The sequence below is a fragment of the Cavia porcellus genome, unplaced genomic scaffold, assembly GCF_034190915.1.
Source record: "Cavia porcellus strain 051 isolate PalLab524CR breed Dunkin Hartley unplaced genomic scaffold, mCavPor4.1 scaffold_28, whole genome shotgun sequence".
NCBI classification, from domain to species: Eukaryota; Metazoa; Chordata; class Mammalia; order Rodentia; family Caviidae; genus Cavia; species Cavia porcellus.
The window spans coordinates 36906135-36916727 of NW_026947511.1; positions in this window are offsets into that span (position 1 = coordinate 36906135).

Below are 10593 nucleotides of genomic sequence, written 5' to 3' on the forward strand. Positions count from 1 at the left end.
GGGCAGGCTCACTGGAAGCCACCACCACTGGGCTGAGACCTCAGCGAAGCCCTGAAATGTGGAAAAAAGTGCCCCATCTGAGAGATGTCAGTAGCCTTGGAAAAGGACACCTCTGTATTTTAGGGGATGTTCAGTAAACAGGTCCAGAAGATCTAAGGGAGTATCATTCTCCTCTCTACACTTTATGATCACCATAGCTGCCTCACATAACAGAGTTTGGAAAAATAATGCATTTATGTAGTTTTTACCACACAGTAGCCATAGAGGTTCTACCACACAGTCAGTGCTGGCTTAAAGCTCTGTGAAGATGTGGAAATGATGCACATAATTCTTCTTAGTAATATCAGAACAACAAGAGATAGGAGAAACCTGGGAAAAAATCATAGGAAACTAAATGCACTCCACATACGTATTGCTGTTTAAATCTTTAAGCAAGCCTGATTTCAGCACGAGTATTATTAACTGAAATAAATAAAAGAAATAGACTGACTTTGGACACTTCTCTTTGTTCCTTGACAAAGAGAAATAATCGAGCATGGTGAGGTTCTCCAGTGATTTTAGAAAATGAGCTACCAGATGCATTAAAAACTCTTGGGAGGAAAAGCAAAATAATAACAAAAGCAACAAAGGGAATTTAACAAAATGTTTCTGATCCTTCTATTGTGCTGCAGTCAGTGTGGGTGACTATTTTTGTTATGATCTGTTCTAAATGACAGTAAGAATAATGTATGTACATTTTGCAAAGTTCTTTATTTACATTATTTGAGTTCTATTTTTAAATCACTTGAGTCACATTCAGAATACAATCAAGAGCTTGATTTGCCTAGTGAAAGAGTTATTTTAGACAAGTGTGACTTATTTCCGACATATGCTGTACAAGCAATTGGATTGGGATGACATCCATCAGCGGAAATGGCAAGCTAAAAACGGTGCTGTCATATTTCATCCTGATAATCATAAAAGCATGCACATAAAGTTTCAATATTTTAGCCCACAGGAGCAAAATCCTCAAATTTTCTTTCAGAGTATAGAAGTGTTTTAGAAAATATGGTACAAAAAGATCAAATCTCAAAAAACTTACCTGGTCATATTGTTTGTAATTCCATTGTAGTGGGTAGAAATTGACTTGTGGTTAATGTCTGTTATAGGTTCTAAATCACCAAGACCATGATCATTATTTATAAATCATGTTTGTTAATACCGTGGCATGTTTTCTTGTACCTTGTCCTCTCTTGCTGACTGGTCAACTGTTAGCCTAAATTGTCTGTTTCACTCTATATGTAAATGTATCTGTCCAAGGTAATAAAAATGACTGTGGCAATTGATTCTAATGAGCAGCCTCATCTTATAATTTTACTCTAAATTTAAGCCTTCTATTCCTTTTTCCTAAAAAAAAAGGGAAGCCAAGATTATCTTCAAACTGTCCTAGATATAAATCAGGAAAAGATTTTTCAACTTTAAAAAATCAGGGGTATGCTGTATTTTTCTGCCATAAGGCTTCTCTTAATATTGTTGATTTGTGTTCAGTTTTCAATTATGTACTATTGAATTTTTTCCCATCAGAGGAAAAAACTCATAACAAGAGGCATAGTGTCATTTAAAAATCATTCTCAAATAGTCCTGCCCTCCCTGGCCAATGTCATATTTACTAAGGAGGAGACTTTGAAGCAAAATAAGGAAAATGTGTTACAGTGAAATCAAGAGATGCTGTGGGCAGAGAAAAGACCTGTACCTGCTTCATGGTGATGCTGCCAGTGTCAGTCCAGTCAATGAGTTTTGGGTTGGTGTTGGTGTTTGGTGGGTTAACTGGAAGACCCAGCATAGTGGGAGATTTGCGATGAGGACAGAGTTGCTGACTCAGTACACATGGACCCTTCCATGTAGCAGGAAGCATCCTGGACCTTCCTCTGAGAGACAGAGGGAACCATTGGATAGTCGTGAACAGAGTGGTGATGTGATTTGACTTAGGTCTTCGGCACTGTCTCTGTGTGAGCTAGACTTCAGAGAGATCAGTTTGTACAGCATGGAAGGAGAGCTGAGAAATGTGAAGGAGATATTGCTGGGAAGTTAGGGAGAAGACAGATGTGTCAGGAATGAGCAGCACCCCATGGGAATCTGGGTGAAATAAAGCAAATTCTTGCTAGAATGATATGCAGGGGGTGTGATTCCCAGAAGGCTGGTGAATAAATCTGCTTTGCATAGCTTAATGCCTCTTAGCCTAGGAACCTGACTGAACTTGAGCTATTCAGCTGTAATGACACATAATAGTATCTAAAATATGAGCAAAAATATATGGAGACATATACACTAAATAATATATAGGGTAAGTACCAGATACATTCCTACAGACATAAGTTATACCCTTGCAGTTAGTTAAGTAAAGGAATTGGAAAGAAAAATAATAAATCTGTCCAAGCATAAGAATACCTCCAGTAAGTAAGCTGTAATGTTTTGGTTTACCCTTTAATATACTACAGATTAAAATATGCATTTTGCTAAAAATCAGATATAACCTCAAATCACAATATCAAATGTATAATTATATTAATTTAAAGCAATAAAATTATACTGTTTAAAATGAAGTCTTCCTTTGCAAATAGTTTGGCTCAAAACAGTATTAACTCTGATGCTATTGTATACTTTTAGAAACCTGCATTTGGCTGCACGTCACCATCACAGCTGCCAAGTATAAATTTTCATTTTTTTAAATGATTGAACTCAATAGAAAATGAAAAGATGTCTCTATAAATATTTATACTGTCACATGTGAGGAGCTATATTCTTCTGTTGTTTTCATATCTTATAAGAGTTATTGGCAAATGAAAATATTTTCATGAGACCTATTGGTCGCCCAATCTTCTTACATTTTCTTCCTTATTGTTTTAAGTAAGGACAAATGCAGGGAAACCAAAGGATGGGGTTGTGTGTGTGTGTGTGCCCACACACACTGATGGAGGACTACTGGGGGTTCAAACTAGTCAAGAGCGCAGTGCAAAGAAGTGAGCTCTGTATTGTTAATGCAATTAAGCAAAAGCTGAATTTCTCCCCCACTCTGTGTTTGCTTAGGCTGGAAGGCAGATGTGATCCAGGAGGTGCAAAGATTGAAGACAGCAAAAAGCCTTCTGGGGTGCTGAGAATCTGGTTTCCAAAGAGAAAGATTTGCAACAGCTCAAGTTAATGTATATGACTCAGTTTCCCAAGAAGGAAACCCCTTGTGTCCCAACAGGCAGAGATCTTCCATAAGGGGCCCTCCTGGGGGACACTTCCAGCAGCACAACAGCTGCAAGCAGAAGGAAGGTTTGATTCGGCTCAAAAGTGCAATCCCAGTGTGTACATCCCAGCTCAAGAAAATATTCTACCTCCTCCACAGGACAGTGGGGCCTAGGAGGAATCAAGGTCAGTGCAGACTGATGTTAACCCAGAAATAATTTCAAAGTCAGAAGATGAGAGCTATCACACTGTGAGTTCAGAATGAAGGGCCAGGTACAAGTCTAAGAGCAGAAAGTGACATAAGAGAAAAAGGAGTCAAGGCAATACTGTGAGTGAAGGGATGTAAATAAATTTCTGAGCCTTCAGCCTTGAGCATTCAAGCAGGTGTTTTGGTTACTGAAGATGGTCTCATCTTATCTGGATCAAGATAGGCACAAAAAATTTTAAGGAGGGTAAAGGAAACTTGGAAGTGCCAGGGTTGACAGCTATGAGGTTTTTATAGAGATCTTGATCTGCTCTAGAAGTGTCTACACCTGCTAACAGAGATTGCAGTGAAATAGAAGATTAATGGCAAATTTTCCCTACAGAATCCTGGAGGAAATACATATGAAATAAACAGGGAAATCTTTTGGAATGTGATTGATTAAATATCAGTTGTGTTAATGTATTTTGTCTCTTGTATAATTTATTTTAAAATACGCAATGTGTTATGGCTTAAACATGAAATGCCCACCAGGGACCTGAGTGTTGAGGGCTTGATCTCCAAAGCAGTCATATTCAAGGTGACACCTCAAAGAAGGACTGATCATGAGGGTGCAACCTTAATAATGGATTCCATTAATGAGTTCACAGCTGAATGGGTCGTAGGGAGGTGGCAGCAGATGGAGAAAGGAAGGAGGTCACTGAGGAGGCCTTGAAGGATGCAACTTGTCCCTGGACCATTTCTCTCTGGCTCTTTTTCTCTCGCTCCCTGTTTTCCACCTGCCACAAACTGAGCAGCCTTCCTCTGCCTCACCCTCCCACTAAAATGTTCCTGACTCGATTCTTTGAGTCATGAGCCAAAATAAATCTTTCATCTATGAAGTTATAAATGTCCAGCATTTGGTTCCAGCAATGGACAGATGATTGATACAGCATAGAAAATAATTACAGTAGAATAATATTTGTGTTTTAATCCAATTAATGCATATTTTCAAATACAGGACAGGAAAACTACAATAAATTGTCTGCAGTAGATTGTTCCCATTATTTTAGGAAAGTCCCCAGTGTGGGCCATAGTCATTGGCAGAGTTCATCATTGAAGTACATTATTACTAAGCTAAAACATATAAAATAAAAAGGGAAAAGACTTCCCATTCTGATCTTTAATCATAACCCACAATATGATTATTAAAGCACAAAGAGACAAAATTATATTTGCTGGTTGATGATGCTTTTATATGTCTCTGGTAATTAAATAAAGGCTTTATATATATATATATATATCTATTATTATCTTCTGACTAAGATTTCTACTACAGTTAAGATTTTGTAATAAATGCAACAGTCCCAATTTATATAATAATAAGGGCTAGAATGTATAAGTTTCTAGTATAAATCAATAATTAGATGAGTGATTTTTCAATACCCAAGTATTTTCCAGTATTTTTATATGAAAAAAGTGATTTACTTTCTGTTTGTATTATAACTGCTGGGGTCATTGAATGGTAAAGTAATAAAAGATTTGCTAAGTAATAAAATTTATGAATGAGACCTTGGGACTTTAATTATGGATGCAGTTAAAGCTTTTTTGCCCCCTCATTTCTTGAAAGGTATTTCATGCCTAAATTAATATATTCAGTATGGTGTCATAAAAAATAAGACTTAGGCCATTAATTAAAGTTAATTAAAGTCAAACAATTAGCACAGACACTTGTCACTGAGCATATTATACTAGAGAGACAATTCTAATTCAACCTGCAGAGCAATTGCCTTGAAACATTGCCTCCCCTTTAAGCTGATGATTAAGGAAAAATGGAAGCCATCCAGAGAGTAGTTTCCCATCAGGGTTCATGTGGGGAAGGGAGAAAGTAGGGTTCTGTGTCTATCTTTGGAAAAAATTGAATTTCTCTGGGAGTCACTAAAATAACTTCCAGAAATCATCCATCTACATTCAGAAAAGTCTATAGAGTTGTCTGTCTCCATCAAGGCGTGGATCAGAGGCTAGACTTTCCTTATTCTCTTGAGGCTTGAGGCAAAGCCAGACTGAAGCAGGGGACCAGGGACAATGTGGGAATCAGCACAGCCTAATTTGATGATGCTGTCAATTGGAAAGGATAAAGGGTTCATCTACATCAAAGATTGCTCCCTGCTACATGACAGAGCAGTTCTGAATAGGACCAATTTTTAAGGGTAATTCCACTTATAACTAATTGAGATCTACATTATATAGCTTTGCAACTGTTTTTAATAAGTGTAAAACATTCAAAGAAAAATATATTATGAATGCATGAGCCATGATTCTCTAGAAAAACAGAAACACAGGATATCCATTCATTTATTTGTCTATGTGTCTGTCTGTCTATCTACTATCTATCTATCTACTATCTATCTATATACCTACCCATCTAACTACTTATTTACTGTGGAATGGTTAAGAAGAATCAATATGTACTAAGTTGGAAGATTAGTCAGGCTGACTGGAGACCCATCCAGCATCAGTCTGCTGACAGAATTCTTTCTTGTTCAGGGGAGATCAGTCTCTGTTCTGTCAAAACCTTGAATTGATTGGCTAAGGCCCATATATGTTTTAAGATGCTAACATGCTGTATTCAAATATTAATTCTATCCAAATGAACACCTTTACAGAAACATCTAGAACAGTACTTGTCCAAATGTCTGAGCACAGGGCCAACCCACACAGACACATGAGGTAACCTATTAGAGCAAACCTCTGTCAAGAATGCTAGGCCTCCTCACTTCAGACCTTAGTAAAAAACAGAAAATTTCTAGAGGCAGATAGACGAGAAAGTAAAAACTAGGGACACAAGAGAAGACTAAGACCTAACTGGGCACAAGGAGGACCATGCCCCTTTGAGCTAAGAGCTCACATCCCTAGGCATGGGAACAGTGACAGTCCAAACTGTCTTGCTCAGAAGCTGAATATAGTATCACACTTGGAATTAAATGGTTTGAAGACACAGTCTTTGCAAGGGGGAAAGGATGACAACCTGGATCTCCTTGCTTCTTGTCTTCTGCAACTCTGCAGGCTTCCTTAGCTCTCATGGGTCCTGATGATCACTTCTGCTTTGGGTCGCCTTGCTTCCTCATGGAGAAAGGTAACCCTTGCAAGCCAAGTTCATTCAGATATATTGTTTTAAAATTTATTTTAAGTGATGCATAAAATATGGAAATCATAAATATTCTTTTAGGTATCTATCACTTTTCTTTATCCAGTCGATCATTAATGAATACATAGGTTATTTCTCTCAGCCACTCTGAACAGCACTGCTGAGAACACGAGAGTACAGACCTTTTTGCTGACTTCCTTTCCTGGGCGTTTGCTCTATACTTGAGTGGTGGGATATCAGGGGAGTTTGAGCTTTGATATTTTGAGAAATCTGCATTTTGTATTACACACTGTGGCTAGAATTCATATTCTCCCCATCAAGTGCAGTGGACCTTATCTCTAATCCTTGTCCACATTTGTTGTCTTCTGTTTGTATCAGCCATCCATACTGGTGTGCAGTGATGTCTCCTTGTGGTTTTGATTTGTATCTGTTTTTTAGAATTCATGTAATTCCTGTTCTTATTATAGTTTATTATAGAACTAATTGATACCCTCCAACACCATTTTACTGACTCCTGAAGCTGGTTCTTCTGCAAACACTGATCATGGGTTTTAATTTTTGGTGTGAATATTACGGTCATTATTTGTAAAAAGACATGTGTTGTAATTTTTAATTGCCCAATGGTCCTCCTGAAATATAGATAGAAGTCAACATGAAAAGAGAATGTAAATTACTGCTCTGAAATTAATTTCCACTTGGCTTTGATAACATACCAGATGTCAGGTTTTAGGGGGCAAATATTTGAAGAATTTCCCATACAATTCTCCAAAACCTCATCCTTCTTCATCATTATAATCAGCCCTCCAAACATAAACAAATAATCAGTAATTATTACGGTCGTGACACCTAGCATCCCTAAAGAATCTCCCTGTGTCGAACCCTTGTTTACCTGCTGATGTGTGGACCATGTCCACTCTTAAATTCATCAGCGGGTCAAACCACCGATAGGATCTTCACTGAATGGCTCTATCGTCAGGTGATGGAGGTAGAGTGGGACCTATGTGGAAGGCATGACCTTTAGAACCGTGTCCAGCTCCTCATCTTTTTTTGTTGTGGAATGTTTCCAATTTTCTATGCTTCCTGGCCACCATGAAGTGAGTAAGTTTCCTCAGGGATACCCTTTCACCATGTTGGTTCCACCTTCCTTGCAGGGAGAAAGGCATGCAATCTGAAACTTCTCACACTGTGAGTCAAAGTAAATCTTTCCTCCTTTAAGTTGTTTGTCTCGGGCATTTTATCACGTCCTGGAAAAGATGACCAGTACAGGAACATATTTAATTTTTTTTTGTTCTTTGTTTCTTGAATTTCAGACAACCAGTTAGATTTTTTCCCCCTGAATTAGCAACTAGCAGAGTAATCCATCTTATCATTCACCTTGAGGGAACATTTAGATTTAGATGCTTAGTAATCACCATGCAATTACTCAAGCCACAAAGAGAAACAGCTGTCACTCCTGGGGAGCTTACATTTTGGCAGCACATGTTAAAAAACCAATTAAACAACACAATTGTATCAAAGAACAGAGCTATTTTATTTTGCCCGGGTCTTCATAGAGGTAAATTGAACATGAGAATTGACTGCTTAGCACTTACAAAATTCTATACACTTAGAACTTCACCCCTAATCAACCTGTTTGTTTGAAAAATACAGACTTCAGTTTTTCCTGAATGACAGGCAATTTTTATTACCAAAATCTAATCAAGTCACAGCACATTTTTGAAAAGATTACACAAAATTTATTTTACTATTTAGATCAGTCTTTGCCAATAAGACACTGAATTTTTTTTAAGAAACATTCTTCAATATCATCTCTCTGAATCAATTTCTGTAATCTTGCCAGAGTTAGAATGAGACCAGTTCAAGTTTACAAAAAAATAAGGAATCAAATGATAATTTTACCTCCTGATCCTATCATAAGGATATATTAAAACTATAATATGTGGAAAGTTCCTTTGTATTTATCAGGCTTAAAACCCTAGAAATAAAGAGCATGGGGAAAAGGAAATACAGTATCCATTATCTTCCCTCCCTGCCATTAAGTGGGTCCAGAACTAGTCTTATATTTAATGAAGAAATCCAGTTCCCTATACTTAATAGATCTTGTTGGGTGTTTATGAAAATATTCTTGTGTCAAATGATAAAAACAACATAAGCCCTGATGGACGATGTCAGGCACAAATACTTAATTGTCATTTATATGTTTTGGCTGAAAGAACAGAAAATATGTCTTACTGAAAGTTATTTTTCCTGGAAAGTTTGAAATTGAACCTATTTTTAATACCTACAATGACTTTACAAATAACTTTTCAGTTAGCAAATCAGAAGACCAAATAGAACCGAGGACTAGTCAAATTGAATGCAGATTGGAGAATGTGGGAAAATATCCAAATTCCAACTCAGCAAAGGAGACTTGTCTCCCTTTTGGGTGATGATCTGTTTGTTGGCAGGTGGTGCGGGGGGTGGAGGAGGCAGAAGGATCAAGGATTACCTAGACCCATCAGCCTCTGTGTAGCATAAGGCTATCCTTACAACACTACAGACTCGTCACAAATGATATTCACTGGTTCGTACAAGAGTCCTTAGGTTCTACACTGTTTTAATAAGATCCTCAGAGCACAGGAGTATTAGTGAAGAGTCCTGATCTGCAGGACAGTTTGGTCCTGAGCTAGGCTCCCATATAAGATTTGAATAGGAATTTTTAAATACTACTTTTCCTAGTATGCAAATTCCATTATAAAGGGAAGATTTTTAATTAAATTGAAGACAATCCATACACAGTCCATGAGAACACAGATATTTGCTGTGACATTTGATGTCATTTGCAATTTATGCTGAATAACATCTGTTAAATAATTTTTTCCAGTCAGTTTGACTGAAAAAGATAGATTGGAATGTAAACAGGAACACCAGAACTATCTGTTCCTTAGTCTAATCATTTAGGATTTGAATAAAGTATATCAACACTTTGCATCTCTGTTTCTTCCTGTATCTATAATTTGGGGAATAGAAGCCCATCTATGGCGATATTGAGCTAAGATTTTGTACATTTCTTGCTATAATTGGGCTTCCTTTAGGGGTATTTACATGTTATACCATTATATGTATTTAATTTTATGTATTTATACAAGCATCTATATCTACCTATATCATATCAATGTCTGTTTTTATCTGTATCTATAATGTCTACATATACATTACTCAGTTGTATTGCAAGAACACTATATCCATAGTTTAGTTTGTACACGTATCTTATATAGTCAATATATATATCAATCTATATATGTATTATTTGTATATGCATATAAACATATCCTATAGTCTGATCTTAATCCTCTGATATTAATATGATCATTTACTAATGATTAATCATATACAATATATTAATATTATATAATCATATATAATATATTAATATTATAATATAATCATATATTAATGATTAATATAATCATTCTTAATATTTTGCTTCATGGGGACACTTGATTACATTCATGTGTATTGATCTTTAAATTAGTTTATTCCAGTGTCCAAGATATTTTAGGATAGAAAACAGGAAAGTGAAAATATTAGTATAAATTGTGTGAAATGCTAAACTTCTATCCTGTAGTCACTGTTTGAGCTTTGCTAATCTACTTGAATTAGCATCTAGCTCCGTATCCCCAGGCTGGAAATGTAGGGGAGCCTGACCCACAGCTTGAGAGCTCAACATGCAGCATATTAGTAACAGCAAGGGTTGAACATTTGTCTAGAAGTCACCAGAATTCCTTGAACACTGTTAAAAAGATACCCTAGGCATGGAGCATGATCCTCATGGCTCCTCAAAGCTCAGCCGTGTCCAAACGCTCAGCCATGCAAAGATTGTTCCTGCTGTACAGACCACGGCTGAATGAGGTCAGCTGTAGGCAATCACCTGAGAACAATACCACCTCTCTGAAAACTGCGGTGATGTTCATTTTGACACTTGGCAAATGATAACATTAAAGCAAAATAGAGAGGAGAAGATACTCAGGATACTTAGGTGATCATGTGAAGGTCACGTGAATTTTGTTGCATT